The sequence below is a fragment of the Salmo trutta genome, chromosome 3 (assembly GCF_901001165.1).
Source record: "Salmo trutta chromosome 3, fSalTru1.1, whole genome shotgun sequence".
In the NCBI taxonomy this organism is placed as follows: Eukaryota; Metazoa; Chordata; class Actinopteri; order Salmoniformes; family Salmonidae; genus Salmo; species Salmo trutta.
Genome location: NC_042959.1, coordinates 18,564,975 through 18,584,371, shown reverse-complemented (window position 1 = coordinate 18,584,371; position 19,397 = coordinate 18,564,975). Strand labels below are relative to the sequence as shown.

The window sequence follows — 19,397 nt, the reverse complement described above, 5'->3', positions numbered from 1 at the left end:
CGGGTCACAATTTATTGTGATATTCATGAAATGTATTCGGTAGTAACTAGCTAAAATCTTAGTTAAAACAAATGATGCAGGGAGGCGGTGTATCATTTCAACTTATATTTGTTGGCAAGTAAACATGTTACAATAAAACGGTAGATTGGTCTGTCAATGTAGCAAATAAGTAGACATGGCTTGTATTCAAGACGAAGTTTATTTGCTCTGGAGACCGAGGCGAGTTTACACAGCAGTATGCAGGAACAGTTATGCAATGTATGACATATGTACAGTAGAATAAACATACTGTAATGAACAGGCAGGGAGCAGGTCTCGAACCCTCGACCTTCATGCCCGAAGTCCGGCGCGCTATCGACTGTGCCGCAAAAGCATGCTCGAGCGGCAGAGTCGATTTTCGCGCTTATAAACCCAGGGTCGTTACACTACTCCCTCCTTTCAAAGAGCGCGTCCTCGCGCTAGCTTGCGACTCAACGTCTTACAGGAACGCGCTCACCGGCCAAGCACACGCACTGTCGTGGATGCAAGGTCCGATCACTTCCGACACCAATGTAATGAACAGGCAGGGAGCAGGTCTCGAACCCTCGACCTTCATGCCCGAAGTCCGGCGCGCTATCGACTGTGCCGCAAAAGCATGCTCGAGCGGCAGAGTCGATTTCCGCGCTTATAAACCCAGGGTCGTTACAATACTACTAACACCAAAAAGCAGTACTACAGTTCTACAATGGGAATACTTGCATATTTTGTGTTTGGGGGCTGCAGACAGTGAAGTCTTCGGAGTCACTTCGATACAAGGGGAGATTGTTGTTTTGGACCTTTCGAATGTCCTCTTGAATTGCTCAAAATGGCCCCAACAACACACGCAGGCAGGGGGATTTGGTGTCCTGTACCTTGTTTCTCCTCACGCAGAAGAAACTCCAAAAGAATCTGCATGCCACTAAGCAGTATTCGTCTAAGAGAATGACAAAAACGCTATTAGACTTTCATGGGGAATCGTTGTGTACTGTCTGTATTCCTACTGTAGCAGCACAATGCAAAATATTATACTTATCACAGACACGTTAGCTAGCTAGCTACAACACAGGTATAGTTACTCAAAGACTAATATGACTTATAAAGTCAATCATTCCTTTAGTCTTCGTCATCATCAAAGCATTTCTCCAGTTTTCTCAGAGTCCTAATGAGATGCACTGAGGCTAGCTAGCCAACGTTAGATAGCTAGCTATAATATTAGGCTACAGTACATTTTGGGTATAGCAAACTAAGCTAGCTAGCTCAAATTGGCTAGCAAACTAGCAAGCCTCGTTATGGCCGAATCAATCACCAAATTATACTGTACTTAACAACACTGCCTCGTGTGAAGAGAGAGCTGTTGCTAGCTAGCTCCCAACAACAAAACAACATACTCGTTTGTCATTTGCCCTCCTGGTCCAGCTGGTCAAGGCTGCCTCCGCCAGTTGATCTTGGAGGTTCTGACGAACATCTCCAGCACACCTCTATCCATATGTGCGTCAAAACTTCGATGGCCTGTTACTCATACATTCCTCTTCTGTCGGCATGGATGGACAGCACAAGCACCACCAGCCAGACTGTGGCCATAGCTCCCCATCGCTGCTTGTTGGACTCGCAATTATTGTTCTCACCATCTCAACTCCTCTTCAGGGAATTCCTGTGTTGTGCCGAAAGTCTCCCCCCTGCCAGAATTCTCCCCGCACTTCACGTTCTTCATTGCTGCGACTTGCTTGCTAGTTGAGATTTCTGGTCTTCACTCCGTTGTCAGTTTGGCCTACATTTCACTGATCTTAGTAGCAGAAAGCATCTTTGTCTGCAGTTTTCGGTTTGGCTATTTGTTTCAAGTGTATGTGGCGGTCCTAGCTTGTATGGCACCCTGGGCGAACTCCCCCTTCAGCGCCCACCCGCACCTGGGGCGCCCCGTGCTGCCCCCGGCAAGATGCCGCCCTACTCGCTCCTCTATGTTTAATATAACACACACACACATACATACATTAATAATTAATTTCGGTTGCCAATCCTAACGTGGAGTTTGTTCTATAGAAAGTATTTGACTAACCAAAAAATTAAGGAAATTAGAAGGGGAGTGATCTTCGGCACAACACCGGCTCAAATGAATAGGGCAGGATGCACCTATGTTAATATGTAAAATATCAAACTGTTTTGTCGTCCAGCTCTATTTGGAAAGAGGAATAATCAGAAGCAGCCACTAATTATTTAGCTAGCCATCTGGGATACAAAGTGCACAGTAACATAGTTCCCGTGAACCTGTCGAAACTAGTACTGCCCCAGTAAAAATAAATAAAAGCCTTCCTTCAAAACACAAAGGCCATAATAATTGCTACAAAACCTGACTCTGGACACAGCAAGCTCAAATCAACCCATGTCATTGGTTGAACTCTCCCTGCGGATTATTATATATTTTTTTTTAAATACCGCTATGGTGCATAATGTCTGAAAACCCTCATCACTCATAATTATGTAAGGAGACTGGAAAAACACCCCAAATAATGGCTAGTGATGAAGTTTCCCTTTAAGTGTAATGTAATGAGAATCAATGGGGTGTTAAAAGTACTGGGCTGCACTGCCAAAAGGTGCTCCCTGAGCTCTCTTTATTAGCCTGTAAACAGAGCTCTGGCCTCTAGTCCACCAGCTCCAAATGGACTGCATTGATCAGCAGGTCAGACTAGGTTGGCTCCGGCTCTTTAATTGCCTGTGTCCCTCCTCATTCTCACCCCAACAGCTGTCAATTACCTCCCAGGTAAGCCAGGACCAGCAGCACTCATTGAGTTCAAAGCCAGGCTGAGGCATGACCAGAATACAGCTCAGAGGAGGTGTCTTGACTTCACTGGACTGACATGGAGCCCACTGCTCCAGTTTATTACTCAGAAAAAATATGAATTCAATAGGAGGGAGGCATTAGTTACAGGCTTACTGGAGTATGAGACGACTCCTTATGTTCATGCACAGTGCATGCATCAGTCTGTCCTCTTGAATTTAAAATCGTCTTCTCTCGGGTGAAAGGGAAGCAGTTCAATTGGCAGAACAGCAGCAGCAATTTCCTTGATCAAAGTCTAATGACAAGACGCAAATCTCTGAGCCAAAGAACTGTCACTCTGCAATGACTTATGTTTCTCATGATTGTCCCATTTATCCTCTACAGTGCTTATAAAACCTATGGGGTCCTTCAGATTATTGCTGGTGTAACACGATACAGAGCTCGACTGGCTATTCATGAACATGAACTTGACAGAGCAATAGTTTAATACAGTTCACAAAGTACAGCCAATCTTCAAGTCTTGGTGTACACATAGAGGACAGAGTGGATTTACCCTCAGATGCCCCCTCTTTGGAGACATTATCCCTGCAGTGTCTGAATAGTGCAGCCTTTTACCCCAGCACAGTGTGCCATCATGCTGCAAAAAAAGTCTGCAAACACCGGCCAAAAACTGTTTTTTTACAATACCGCTTTGGTAATAAATAAACATGTTTGACCGCAACTTCTGGGGTAGCTAGCTTTAGCTTGGTACCTAGCTAGCACCAATACAACCAGCCTGGAAACAATGACCAGTAGAAACTGCAGTCATTTTTATTATTCTTAGCAATGATTTAGGAACCCTTGTAAGTATTAGCTAGGTAGCCACTTGTTCATCTATTGAAATTGAACTTCAGTTCATCAAAATAAATAGTTAGCCAGCTACTTAACCCTGTTGCCCAAAGCTAACGTTATAAGCAGCAAGCTAGCTTCATCTGGCTAGTGAGGCTCGACCGGACTGGGTTATGCATTGTGAAGCTAGCCACAATAAGGATTAGGCACAAGTGGAATTTGCAGTTTGCCTTCAAAATAAAAGTTTGTAATTGACAGTGATGCAAATGAATATAAATAGTAGAATTCTGCCATACTTTTATTTTGAAGGCTAACCTCAAAGTCCACTATTGTGGCTAATCCTTATTGTGGCTAGCTTCACATAGATGGAGCCGACAACCATTAAATCAAATAAGAACTGTCTTATAAATCAGGGTTATTTAGATGACACCTAGCTATATAGTTAGCTAGCTAACTATAGCTACTGAAACAGATTACATCGTGTTATTTGACATGTAAAATAGTGTTATTTGACATGCATCTTTTTTGACACACAATGCCCCAAACGGCGTTCCATAGAAATCCTGGTTGAGAATGAAACGACTGAACAACGAAAAAGCACAGCAAGTGTAAGAAATAGGTTTTGATTAGGTTTAACTAGTAATGGGGACATACGTAAATGCGAACAAAATAACTTTTGGGTCAGTGTGGTGTGTGTGTAACCTTTATTTTACTAGGTAAGTCAGTTAAAGAACAAATTCTTATTTACAATGACGTCCCGGGCGACGCTGAGCCAATTGTGCGCTGCCCTATGGGACTCCCAATCACGGCGGGATGTGATACAGCCTAGATTCGAACCAGGTACTGTAGTGACGCCTCTTGCACTGAGATGCAGTGCCTTAGACGACTGCGTCCATGCATGTGTGTTAACAAGGAAAATATTGGATATCGGTATCGGCCAAAAATGTCATATACGTGAGACGTTAGAGCTCTTCAGAGAATTTGCTAACAACTTTATGCATATTTGCCTATAGGATATTATTCACCACCTGAGGAAGTGGGAACTCAAAACTTCGCTAGATTGCTAACTATAAATATGATTGTTGCTATATAGCCATGTAAGCGAATTGATTAATATATCTGTAAAGGTAGACTAATGTTCTACAATGCCTCGGCTACTTCTAGGCCTGCAAATGGTGCGCTCGGCTCCGCAGGATCAAACCTATCCTACAGACTACTCCGGTTGTAGAGTGGTATGAACTCAATATTAAGAGGTGAGAAATAAATGTGACTCTCCTCTGTAACTAGAACAATATTTGCTTTTAAAATTGTGTTTTCCCACAATTGTATTTTGAGCAATGGTCATATGCTTTTGCTTCTCAGAATGCATTTCTCCCTCCTCCGTGTCACAGTGGGGAGTAAGAGACTCGCTCACAAAGCAGCCGACAGCAAAACAGAGACAGGCAGATGGTGCCTTCAGAAAGTATTCATAGCCCTTGACTTATTCCACATTTTGTTTTGTTACAGCCTGAATTCAAAATGGATTAAATATGTTTTTTTCCTCACCCATTTACATACAATATCCCATAATGACAAAGTGAAAACATTTACATTTATTGAAAAAGAAACAATTACCTAATTTACATAAGTATTCACAAAATATGGAACAACCCTGCCTAGAGCTGGCCATCCGACCAAACTGAGCAACCAAGCAAGATGGATCTGTCAGGGAGGTGACCAAGAACACAAAGACCATTCTGACAGAACTACAGCATTTTCCTGCCAGAAGGAAAACAGTCTCTACAGCGCTTCAACAATCTGGACATTATGGGAGAGCGGCCAGACAAAAGCCACTCCTGAGAAAAAGACACATGAAAGCACGCCTGGAGTGTGTCTGTTGAGACAAATTTAACTCTGACCTGAATTCAAAGCGCTCCTGTATGTCTGGAGAAAATCGGTGATGCTCTGTGCCTGGTTAAAACCATCCCTACCATGAAGCATAGTGGTGGCAGCATCATGCTATGCTTTTCAGCAGCAGGGACTGAAAGACTGGTAAGGATAGATGGAACAATGAATGGAGGCAAATCCTTGACAAGAACCTGGGGCGAATATTTACGTTCCAACAGGACAATAACCCCAAGCATACAGCCAAAGCAACACGGGAATGTCTTCAGAAAAATAATGTGAAAGTCCTTGAGTGGCCCAGACAAAGCCCAGACTTGAATCCCATTGAAAATCTGTAGAAAGACTTGAAGTTTGCTGTTCACTGCCGCTCCCCATCTAATTTAAGAGCTTGAGAAAATCTGCAAGGAAGACTGGGAGAAAATCCCCAAATCTAGATGTGCAAAACTGATTCAGACATACCCAAGACGACAAAGCTGTAATTGCCACCAAAGGTGCTTCTACAAGGTATTGACTCAGGGGTGTGAATACTTATGTAAATTAGATATTTCTGTATTTAATACATTTGCACAAAAAAAATAAAGTTTTCACTTTATCAACATGGGGTATTGTGTGTAGGAAAAAATTATATTGAATCAATTTTGAATTCAGGCTGTAACACAAAATGTGGAATAACTCAAGGGGTATGAATACTTTCTGAAGGCACTATACTTTCACAGCAGGAATCAAAATAATGCACACGGTATTACTGTTGACTAAATAATGTTGAACAATCTAAAAGAACGTTGTATAGAAAAAGAATCACAGAAAATGACTGACGTACGCAAAATGAGTTGGTAAGAGGAAGGCAATGTGGGCCTCGTATTGCTCAGTGCAGAAGACCCATCAGCCTGCTGGGCCACAAGCCTGAGGGGAGTTTAACTGTCTAATCTCCCACCATGCATAGGACTTATGTCAGTTTGTGCAGGCGAGCTGTAGGACAGAGAGGACGTGTTTGTGCCTGATTAGAAGCAGATGACAGTTTGATGTGTCAATCTCTGGGTCTCCCTTTAACACCAAGGGAGGAAACCATGCCTGCTCTTTGTGCACTTTAATCTAGCCAGCTGGCTGCTATATTAAGATTATTTTCTGATCTTTTGTGAGTCATACTGAATGAAATTAAGGTTTTGGCATGGTGTATACATTTCTGATGCCTTTGTGGATGAATGGCCCAACTCTTTCATCAAAGAAAGAGTACAATTTTCCATCAGTGTGTCACACATGAATGAAAGGAACATTTACAATTGCATGTCAAAGCGCCATTTTACCTTACACTCTAGGGAATTTCACGCAAAGCTTTTGTGCCGGCTATTCAGTCACAAGGAGTTCTGCATCTGAAATATTTCTTTGCAAAGGGCAGAAAATCTGAAAAGGTTTCAATTATTGAGCTTTCATTAAAATAAAATATTTTAAAAAAGGTGAGTCCCTTATGCTTGCTTATGGGTGATTCAGACCTCTTGATCAAAACATTTCTACTGATCATAGGCACTGCAAACCTGAACCTGAGCAGAATCAAAAATGTGCCCAATGAAAGCCCCCTTAACTCAGTAATTAGAGAGCAGAGAAAGTAAACCAGCAGGGGGGGGGGGGGGGGGGGGGGGCAATTTCCATCTGCACTTCACAACACATAGATGGAGGGGATTAGTCAAACTGATATAATCCAATAACTTTCACCTTTCTGTTGTTGGTTTAGTGAACCGTGTTCACATTATAAATACCGGTAAGCTAACTTTGCTGAAGACTGAAAGACTTGTGTTTGCATCTCAAGTTAATGCCCAGGATTTATCTCAGCAGCCTAGCAGTCTTGTGGTATGCAGACGACCCAGGTGGATCACATATCCAAGGAAGTATGAATGAAGGCTGACTGTTCATAGAACTCCAGAAAATTATTTTAAAATACCAAGACAAACATAATTGCATTTCAGGTGATGACAAATCCACTCCACCATGAAAGCCAACTTTTATTAGGCTAAATCATGAAGATGTCCTCTTAGTAATGTACTGTTGGACAAACTATACCAGAGTAGATAGAGACAGCAATGATCTTCTTGTCATTTTGTCAACAGAGCTCCAAATTCATCACCGGTACAGATGGTTCAATTCCACTAGCAAAAATACAAATCAGCACCAACATTGACCAACTGTCCACATGACAAATTTGTTGTTTATGAGTATGTGAGGTCCCTCAGTCACAGGGTTAGGGCCAAAGGTATTTTCAGCACCAAGGTCAACATAACAGAGAGACTCCTTTCCTTTTCTGATAGTGAGTGTTCACTCTGCAGCCACACATGAAGCATTCCTGAATATTGTTCTGGTATGATGTAATAGGCCTACTGTGTGATGTAGTTTGACTGTGGAGGACACTGCAGAATTTCCTGTGCTGGAACACTCTGGAACAGAGTGCAGTCCACCTGTCAACCTCAGTGAGAGAGGCTGCTTAGCGAGACCAGAGTTTTCAGGCTTGGAGTATGAAATTAATTTACTTCACACTTCTGGCAGACTTTAAATCAGGACCCATTCACCTCTGATGGAAGGACTAACAGCATGAGGCTGGAAGCATTTACCACAGCTTAACGCCAAATGGGAGAAGGCACCAAGGGGTAGCAGATAAGGTTTCTGGTTTTGCTGTACAGGAGAGTTAAATTATACTGGATTGTGATGAGAAATAATTACAAAACAAAAAGCCCCAACATAGCCTAATGAACTGCACAATGAAGGACCTTCAAACACAGTAAGAACATAGGCTTGTTGATGTGTAGCCTAACAGATTATGCAATTAACAGTCCAACAGTTTGGCCAAGTTTAATACTGTATCATACATCCATTTATCCATGTCTCCCTCCTTGAAGCTCTTTGAAGATGAGGGGGAACACGGTCTCCAGTACTGTCATTTCATTACAGCTACCAGCCCTTTCATGTCCAGGGTAGTGAGAAGATGGTGAAACTTCTGAAGGAGATTTATTTTTAACAAGAGCCTTTACGGGAGTAGAATAGAAGTTGTGTAACAGGAGACCTCCGGAGACCAGGTGGGAATGAGTAAGTTAGCATGCCTGCTAAATGTCTTCATCTAGGAAATATGCATGCTGACATTTTCTCTGACATAGTGATCAAACATGTACGCATACAAGGGCCTTCACCACCTGATGTCGGGTTACTGTGATTAGCTAGCCATGTCTAGATGGACGTTATGTACGCAGGTTGACGTTTGTCATGAATCTTGCCTTTGAGGCAAAACTGAGCAATTTCCACAAGATAGGCCAGCAGCAATGTCAAAAATGGTTATATTGTAAAAATTCATGAAAACAAAAATGAGCTTTTTGGTCTTCATTTAAGGCTAGGTTGAGGCATTAGGGTTAGCAGTGTGATTAAGGTCATGCATAAAATGTGATTTTATTACTTAGTGGCTGTGCCAGCTAAAGACCACTCTGCAGAGCGGCCTCCAGGGCAAGATTCATCACAACCTGCGTTATGTACAGCCATGTGGAACGTAAAACTATACATTGAACAAAGCCAACAAAACTGGCAGGCTAGAATAGACATTACATGACTTCTTGCCATTTCACTTTCTAAACTTTACCATCCACCTGTGTCCACCATGACTAAAAGCTCCACTCTGCACACACTAGACAAAGCCAACAAAACTGACTAAGCAATCTGGCTCTAAATTCTACATTGCAGGCCAACAGCTGTCAGCAGCATATCCTCTTGGTCAACTTGGTGTCCAAACTTTAAGAGATCCACCTGCCTCCTTCTGTCTCTCGTTCCAGGTAGGGAGCAGCACCTTCCAGATCATTAGTCTGGGCAACACTCCACCGCCCAATCAGATCAGAAGCCCTCACTAATAACCAGTGGGAGGCCAATTAGACTGAGGAGCTCATGTCTCATTTGACAGTTCTCACCATTCCTCCACGAGAGGGGGTCTGCAGCACATTATTGCAGTCCAGAGACCGTTAAAGCCAATTATTAGAACTGCTATGAAGACAGGACTCAGCTTAACAGACAATTTTTAACTATTATTGTGAGCATATTGATTCCAGTGTCCCTGACTCCCCGTTGATGAGGGCAGGAAATTCAGTCATCATGCCATTGTATCCAAAGTTAAATCTTGTGATACAGTTTGTGTCAGTGATGTTTTGCAGAGGGCAGAGCTAGTGTATATTCTATGACAGACAAGGAAAGACTGAAAAAAAGTATATTGATTAGTTACATTGGCTTATTCTCTCATCTGTTCTTTTTTTTTTTTTTTGCCAATGTCCGAGGATCAACAAAACATTTAATGAGAAACGCCAACCTCCCTCAAAGAGTAGGACAAAAACAACTCTGGCCCAAATTATATCAATATTGTGATAGCATCTACTAGCTAGGTCAAAGTATTGTAAATTGGCCTTGGGCCGAAGAGAACTAGTTCCTTTGGAGTCAGGGCAGGTCTAAGAAAATCATTGCGGGAGCTGCTCAGATTGAAATAACACTGGAGTAAACATTTCCCTAATATTGGCTCAAACAGGGTTTCTGTGAATTTTCTGTAAAAACTTTGAAGACTACCTTCCCAGCCTATGCTTCCAGTCTCCTCCGCCAAGACGGAAAGTAGCCTACACTAGGCTGTACCTGTATCTACTTCACATTAACGCAGACTGAACGGCTAACACTCCAATTATCATAAAGTATTCAAACAGGTTCATTGGAACTAAATCTTACTTGGCCTGTAACTCATATTCCAATAAGGGTAAGTTTACATTGCAGACATTCACATCCTAGGTAAATAATGACAACAGCTAACAGACACAGTCCTAATGAGTCAACTGAGAAGTGTGAGAGCGCTCTATACCAGCCTCTCAATCACACATAACAGCCATTGATTTCTGTCCTTGAGGAGACTGGAGTAGTTAGGGCTACAAGCACAAAGCAGCACTGAGCATGTCTAATCCTCTGCTGCTGACAGTCTCAACTCATTGCATAATGTAGGCTAGTGGCAGGCTAATTTTGTATGGTACAATTAGCTGACATCCCAAAATCAATTGCCAAGCTATGCATTTGCTGCTCTTCTGACTACAAGAGAGTAACCTTACTCCAGTTGGACATTGAGGACACCTAAACCAGAGCAGTCATTAAATGACCCCCTATGCATCAACAAAACAGGATATTCGGTGACATGCCGTCATGCGTTATTGTTGCAGTGTGCGGTCATGGAGCCACCTGCACCCTGGATCAATCAGACAGATTCATGAAGCAGAACCTTCTGACATGACGGATCCAGAGGCTCCCATCACATCCAGTGCTGCAGTAACTGACCACTGCTCAGCTCACATAGAAATCTGCAGAGGAAACCAGGTCGGGCCCACACACTGCTAAAGTGGACATATTATACACAAGAGACCAGGACAGACTACAGTATAAATAGAAACATATCTCCTTATAAACACAAAAAGGGCCCCAGATGCCTTGCATTTAATCCTAGTCTTATTTACAAACCCTGGCAGCTGTTACCTGTAGAGAATTTAATCAGCTGGGCTTCAAACTGTGTTTCAAAGCTCTGGCAACACAAACCATAAAATGATATAATTCTACTCTTAGCTGGAACTAATGCATAAATTGAACAGCAAAAGTGAACGAGAAATGGGTTTTGTGATTTAAATTGAGTTTATCTTTGCTCTACATGCACGTCTAATTCAGAATGAGTAGCAGGGGAACCATTGCTCCTCTCTGGTCCAATAACAACACTCCCTCCAGATGTGGTGAGTTAAAGGAGAAACGACAGCCATGGAGCATCGTCCTGCACTTGGGGCTTTCTGTCCCAGTCAATCATCACCAAGGTAGTGCTGCCCACCGCTCCTGGGAACAGAACTGTAGACATTGGCTTGTTCTATTGACAGAGAGACTGGAGTCTCTCCCAGAGTCACCTCAGCTCTGCAGCAGTTCAGCTGCTTCAGCCTCGACACGGAAAAACATTGAAACAGAACAGTCTCTCAAATTCGAATGATTAGCCAATGTAATCTCGTCCCCTCTAGATTATGGAGAACAACACAGGGTACTTCACATCTATCCTGTCATTCTTGTGTGCCTGGTGATTATGGTGACTAACATTCCTAGTGATTTTGCCAACAGGGGCATAGAGTAGCAGACGAGGGCCAACCCAAGTTTTGAATCAAAGTTAGGATTAACAGAGGTGCCTCTGGGAGCAGAACTATAAATCAGAGGTTCAGGATTAGACCAGTAAGGACAAACTTTACCTCATTATTGGACTGAGATCTACAGACCTGAGTGAGACCCCATATTTCACTGACATTACCAGTAATAAGCTACTAATCCCTCAAATCTCACCAAAGACGGGCGATTTCAGGAGAAATTCACCTTATGAGCACTGCTGCAGATGAAAGTCTTTGCGGAGCTGCTTGGGTAATGATCCAAACGCATTTCCATCTGGAGGCGAGCTTTCCACTTTGGTGTCCCCATCAAAGGCTCATCTTCCAGGCATTTACACAAGTGTCATCTAAAAGCCCACTGCTTTCAAGTCCTTTATGTTTCCACACACATCCAAAATGTGTCATATTACGGATGGGTTGCTTGCTTCTTCTGCTGCTGCGCCATCAATTTAAGCTGGCACTGCTACCCTAATAGCTGATTAATCTACTAGCCACTATGGGAAGGTTTACACTACAAAACCCAGAAATTGCTTTTTTGAGCATGTGGTGTAGCAATAATTTAAGAATAAATTGTAAACATCTTTGCTAATGCAAATGAGGCTGTCAAAGTTTATTCTAAGAAAAAAATGACTTTCATTTTCTTCACACAGTGTGGTGTAGGCTACGCTCTTTTTTTACAGTCAGGAACTGTTTAGTATTACGCCCACACAAACACCTCCCACGCAAAGCACTAACCAATAGTGTGCTCCATTGATTTCTTTACCAGCTGGACGTCAAAAGGAAGGATTATATTTATCCTCAGCAGGGTTTCCGTTAGCCGGTAATAGCCAGATTTTGGCAAATCCAAAAAAATAAAAAAGCCAATAAAACTGTCACTGGCCAATAGTCCAGGAGAAGAAAAATAAATAAATCGCATTACAAGATATTGCTTTATCATTGATGGAAATACATTTGACAGGTTATGCTTAACAGTCTATAAGCTAATTTGCATAATTAAGTGGAATTAAATTGGCGCGTGTGTATTTTCGTTAGTTATGTTTATCACATGCGTACAGCATATAGATAGAGTCTATGAGCGGAAAATCTGTCACAGTTCGAGAGCTGCTGCTACAGCTTCTCAAACAGCTCATTTGTTGCCGCTGTAGTGAAAGGTTATTTTATAAGTCCAGTCATTGCATAACAATTCTAAATGCAATCACGTGTTAAAAACAGTTCATGGCCACGATTAAAAAGAGCTACCATTTTAATTTCTCAATTGGTATTCAATTCGCCATTCAAGTGCATACAGGCAACGGTAGGCTTCAGCGTGTCACACGCCCCTTTGCAATTAGCTGGAGGCAGTATGCATTTTGAAAACATAATGAAACATGAATGTTTTAATTCATATTATGAGGCATGTCTTGCTTCAAAGTAAAATACAACCATAGAAACGTGGAGGCAATTATTTATAAAGACATTCAATATGCAATTGAAACCAGTAGCCTATTTCTCTCATGTTCTACTGGTTTCCAAATGAACTTTTTTTTTTTCATTGTCTAGTAAGCAAAGGCACAATCCTAGTCATATTAGCAACCCATGCTAGTTGTTGCATCATTAGATCTCCCCTCTTTCTACATTTCTAACGGATATTTTCATCTCTGTCATATGAAACCTTGCATGTGCAGTGCGCTTTTGACAACAGGGTTTTCTCACTAATTGCATTATGGAATGAACATTCGTGTGTAGCCTATGGCCTCAAGTTGATTGTTCTGTTAATATGAATTACCATAATCTAAAATGTGATTTCTGTAATTCTGAGCAACGTGGGTGGACGCCCTAATCAGGTTACGCACCCAATGCATATCAGTCCATTAAATTCAAATGCTACCAGTCTAATGTCAGGCTGCACATTTTCCTGACATAAACGCTGATTCTCTGGCAGATGGAGGGTTGGGGGGGAAAGAAAAGTATGGACATTAGCCACTGACGCCGTGTACGCAGCTTAATACAGACTGAATCCCCTCAACCCCTTTACCAAGGCATTTTACCCTGGAGCTGGGCGAAATGGACAAAAATGTATATCATGATATATTGACTCAATTATTACCTTAACAATTACCCAATTATCCATATTACGGTGTCATAAATTGCTGTTCTGTTCAATAATATAGCCCACTGGAGTCGGCATTGAGCTCTCAGAGACCAATATGAGTGCACTGCATTGAGAGTTTAAGATAAAAATAAATGGAAGAAGAGAAATCCATTTACCTCTACGGGATCGGTCCCCCCCCGGTGGGACAGTTGAGATAACGGGCTAATGTGATTAGCATGAGGTTGTAAGTAACAAACAAAAAATCCTAGCACATAGGCATATCTGATATGGCCAGAAAGCTTAAATTCTTGTTAATCTAACTGCACTGTCCAATTTACAGTAGCTATTACAGTGAAATAATGCCATGCTGTTGTTTGAGGAGAGTGCACAATTATGAACTTAAAAATGTATTAATAAACCAATTAGGCACATTTGGGCAGTCTTGATACAACATTTTGAACAGTCTAAAACTTTGCACATACACTGCTGCCATCTAGTGGTCAAAATCGAAATTGCACCTGAGCTGGAATAATACATTATGGCCTGTCTCTTGCATTTCAAAGATGGTACTAAAAAATGCATTTTTTTCTTTGTATTATCTTTTACCAGATCGAACGTGTTATATTCTACTACATTAATTTCACATTTCCACAAACTTCAACATGTTTCCTTTCAAATGGTATCAAGAATATGCATATCCTTGCTTCAGGTCCTGAGCTACAGGCAGTTAGATTTGGGTGTCACTTTAGGCGAAAATTGAAAAAAAAGGGTCAGATCCTTAAGGAGGCCCCTAGTGCCATTTTTCATAGAGGTACTTGATATTAAAACTGGTTCATTTTTATATGCTGGATGAGTAGATTTTATTTCCCTGGACAAAAGTGAGACTTTGGCATTTTTTTCACACAATGGACTGAGGGCCTCAAAGTTTTAACCTACTGATAGCAAATTCAACACATAATAACTAGCCAGGCTACACTATCATATATGAATGTAATTGGCATGTCCTAAAAACTTTCCACAGGCATAATCGCAAACGGAGACACCCAGTTGGAGTACGTTAATAAACCAACGCGTTGCCTACTCTGGTTGTAAAACGGTCTCCCCGGCACCTCTATTGGGAGCTGAGAAATAAATCTGACACCGTTAGAAAGCAGGGATTCGCGTCTATTCAACATTGGTCATGTCAATCTGAGAACTTTAAAATATATTCTTAAAATAACCTAACTGAGAAATATCTCCCATGTGGTCAATTAATCTCACCTGAAACATGAACATTTTTGATTTACAAGGTTATGGATAAACATGTCTTATGCTGCATTTAGACGAGGGACGCAAAAACCGTCATACCACTCTTTATAGCGGGTCAAGAAAGCAAGAAAACTGACGCAAAAGCAAGCCAGCACAACGGTATGCGTTACTACGGTGATTCCAGTAAACAAACAGTGCAAATCAACATCCAGTAGAAAATAACGCCACGGCAGATGGCAAAAGTTGAAATATTGGAACTCTGGCGGCAAGTCCCATCTACCATGGCTGCTGAAGGCCTGTCTCAACGGCATTTACCGCTGTGCTCTCATTGAAAACAATGACATCCAGTTTGTGGTCTACCGTCTAACGCGTACCATCTAAACTCAGCATTAGTTACTTACCTTGCTTTGAAGTAGCATACTTTAGCCATTTCATCCCTTACTCATTGAATGAGGAAATTATTTTATAAAAAGACAAAACGTACTTGGTTGCAAATTTGCAATATTTTATAGCCCATGAAGGGTGGCCATCCTCCAGAAGAGACAAAATGGCAGTGTTGTATTTGAGAGAGGCTTGAATATGCAAATAAGCCAAAAGGTAGAGATTAGCCTAAAAGTGTCTGATTCTCTGTAAGGTAATAGGCATAATAATGATAAAGCATTTCATATTGTAAAATGGTTCCTTGCATCATTAAACTCAATTTTCAGGAAAATATTTGGCCCATAGTGTAAGAGATAAAAAAAAACGAATTGACTTGAACCAGTCCTACTTGTCTGAAAAACGAGTGGCAAAAAAAGTGAATGTCAAGCCCTATAAATTATGTAAAAACTCACCTCACAAAATACCCACTTGGATGTACAACACTCTCTGAGGTGACCCTGTGGGGAAAAAGAAATAGGAGTCAAGGCACAATCAGCAGCAATGTTTTTTTCTTACAAGCAACTCTACGACAGACATGTCTAACACAGTACAAGCAACCCTCAACACAATCTGGTGATTAGATCCATTCTAGGAGTCAAAACATCAGGCCTGCGAGTGGTAAACAGGATTACATCCACATTCATGAGCACAACGATCATCATCATTACTTCTGATGCAATGTGGGCTTACGTGAATCATTAAAAGACCACATTTGATTGCATGTAAACAGCTGCTCATCTGTTCAGAGGGGTTGGTTTAAATGCGGAACACATTTCGGTTGAATGCATTCAGTTGTTCAACTGACAAAGTATCCCCTTTCCTTTCAGACAGTGAGTCCTCTTGACTGCCTTGAACTGATGCCTGTGAGCAAGGAGCTTTTCTTGTGTTGCTAGGTTACAAAATTCTCCTCCATATGAGGCACAATCAGTAGCAATGTTTTTTTCTTACAAGCAACTTTAAGCACCACGACGGAGACATGTCTAACACACAGTACCAGAGACCCTTATCACAATCCAGTGATTAGATCCATTTCACCTGAACTCTAGGAAACATAACTGTGCCGAGCTCCCTGCCTTCCAGGACGTCTATATCAGGCGGTGTGAAAGGAAGGCTCGGAAAAGGGGTACCGGTGCATCAACAGCTCCACAATGAAATAGGGTGCAGGCCAGGCAGCAGGCTGTTAGCCAGCCTGCCAGCTTAGTGGAGTCTGCCACTAGCAGTCAGTGTAGTCAGCTCAGCTATCCCCATTGAGACAGTGTCTGTGCCTCGATCTAGCAATCTCACTAGTATAAAGACCTCCTCCATCCATGCCATTATTGAAAGAGATTGTGATACCTCACATCTCAAAATAGGGCTACTTAATGTTAGATCCCTCACTTCAAAGGCAGTTATAGTCAATGAACTAATCACTGATCATAATCTTGATGTGATTGGCCTGACTGAAACATGGCTTAAGCCTGATGAATTTACTGTGTTAAATGAGGCCTCACCCCCTGGTTACACTAGTGACCATTTCCCCCGCGCAGGTGTTGCTAACATTTATGATAGCAAATTGAAATTTACCCCCAAAAAAACAACAACGACGTTTTCGTCTTTTGAGCTTCTCGTCATGAAATCTATGCAGCCTACTCAATCACTTTTTATAGCTACTGTTTACTGGCCTCCTGGACCATATGCAGTGTTCCTCACCGAGTTCCCTGAATTCCTATCGGACCTTGTAGTCATCGCAGGTAATATTCAAATTTTTGGTGACTTTAATATTCACATGGAAAAGTCCACAGACCCACTCCAAAAGGCTTTCGGAGCCATCATCGACTCAGTGGGTTTTGTCCAACATGTCTCTGGACCTACTCACTGCCACAGTCATACTCTGGACCTAGTTTTGTCCCATGGAATAAATGTTGTGGATCTAAATGTTTTTCCTCATAACCCTGGACTATCGGACCACCATTTTATTACGTTCGCAATCGCAACAAATAATCTGCTCAGACCCCAACCAAGAAGCATTAAAAGTTGTGCTATAAATTCTCAGACAACCCAAAGATTCATTGATGCCCTTCCAGACTCCCTCTGCCTACCCAAGGACATCAGAGGACAAAAATCAGTTAACCACCTAACCGAGGAACTCAATTTAACCTTGCGCAATACCCTAGATGCAGTTGCACCCCTAAAAACTAAAAACATTTATCATAAGAAACTAGCTCCCTGGTATACAGAAAATACACGAGCTCTGAAGCAAGCTTCCAGAAAATTGGAACGGAAATGGCGCCACACCAAACTGGAAGTCTTCCGACTAGCTTGGAAAGCCCTCACTGCTGCTCGAACATCATATTTTTCCAACTTAATTGAGGAAAATAAGAACAATCTGAAATTTCTTTTTGATACTGTCGCAAAGTTAATTAAAAAGCAGCATTCCCTAAGAGAGGATGGCTCTCACTTCAGCAGTGATGAATTCATGAACTTCTTTGAGGAAAAGATCATGATCATTAGAAAGCAAATTACGGACTCCTCTTTAAATCTGCGTATTCCTCCAAAGCTCCGTTGTCCTGAGTCTGCACAACCCTGCCAGGACCTAGGATCAAGGGAGACACTAAAGTGCTTTAGTACTATATCTCTTGACACAATGATGAAAATAATCATGGCCTCTAAACCTTCAAGCTGCATACTGGACCCTATTCCAAATACTGAAAGAGCTGCTTTCTGTGCTTGGCCCTCCTATGTAGAACATAATAAACGGCTCTCTATCCACCGGATGTGTACCAAACTCACTAAAAGTGGCAGTAATAAAGCCTCTCTTGAAAAAGCCAAATCTTGACCCAGAAATGATAAAAAAAACTAATCGGCCTATATCGAATCTTCCATTCCTCTCAAAACATTTTAGAAAAAGCTGTGGCGCAGCAACTCACTGCCTTCCTGAAGACAAACAATGTACACGAAACGCTTCAGTCTGGTTTTAGACCCCATCATCATAGCACTGAGACTGCACTTGTGAAGGTGGTAAATTACCTTTTAATGACGTCAGACCGAGGTTCTGCGTCTGTCCTCGTGCTCCTAGATCTTAGTGCTGCTTTTGATACCATCGATCACCACATTCTTTTGGAGAGATTGGAAACCCAAATTGGTCTACATGGACAAGTTCTGGCCTGGTTTAGGTCTTATCTGTCGGAAAGATATCAGTTTGTCTCTGTGAATGGTTTGTCCTCTGAAAAATCAACTGTAAATTTCGGTGTTCCTCAAGGTTCCGTTTTAGGACCACTATTGTTTTCACTATATATTTTACCTCTTGGGGATGTCATTCGAAAACATAATGTTAAATTTCACTGCTATGCGGATGACACACAGCAATACATTTCAATGAAACATGGTGAAGCCCCAAAATTGCCCTCGCTAGAAGCCTGTGTCTCAGACATAAGGAAGTGGATGGCTGCAAACTTTCTACTCTTAAACTCAGACAAAACAGAGATGCTTGTTCTAGGTCCCAAGAAACAAAGAGATCTTCTGTTGAATCTGACAATCTGGATGGTTGTACAGTTGTCTCAAATAATACTGTGAAGGACCTCAGCGTTACTCTGGACCCTGATCTCTCTTTTGAAGAACATATCAAGACTGTTTCAAGGACAGCTTTTTTCCATCTACGTAACATTGCAAAAATCAGAAACTTTCTGTCCAAAAATGACACAGAAAAATTAATCCATGCCTTTGTTACTTCTAGGTTGGACTACTGCAATGCTCTACTTTCCGGCTACCCGGATAAAGCACTAAATAAACTTCAGTTAGTGCTAAATACGGCTGCTAGAATCCTGACTAGAACCAAAGAATTTGATCATATTACTCCAGTGCTAGCCTCCCTACACTGGCTTCCTGTTAAGGGCTGATTTCAAGGTTTTACTGCTAACCTACAAAGCATTACATGGGCTTGCTCCTACCTATCTTTCCGATTTGGTCCTGCCGTACATACCTACACGTACGCTACGGTCAC

At 41.8% G+C, this 19,397-nt stretch overlaps 1 protein-coding gene across 6 annotated transcripts in view; it reads right to left on the bottom strand.

Annotated features, from left to right (window-relative positions):
• The window catches only part of LOC115169747 (ecto-NOX disulfide-thiol exchanger 2), a 313,601-nt gene that overhangs the window by 280,792 nt on the left and 13,412 nt on the right, over positions 1–19,397 (bottom strand). For all 6 annotated transcript variants that reach the window (XM_029725675.1, XM_029725682.1, XM_029725696.1 and 3 more), the window contains exon 2: positions 15,832–15,876. The gene's annotated coding sequence lies outside the window, so the exon portion shown is untranslated. The remainder of the gene's footprint in view (positions 1–15,831; positions 15,877–19,397) is intronic.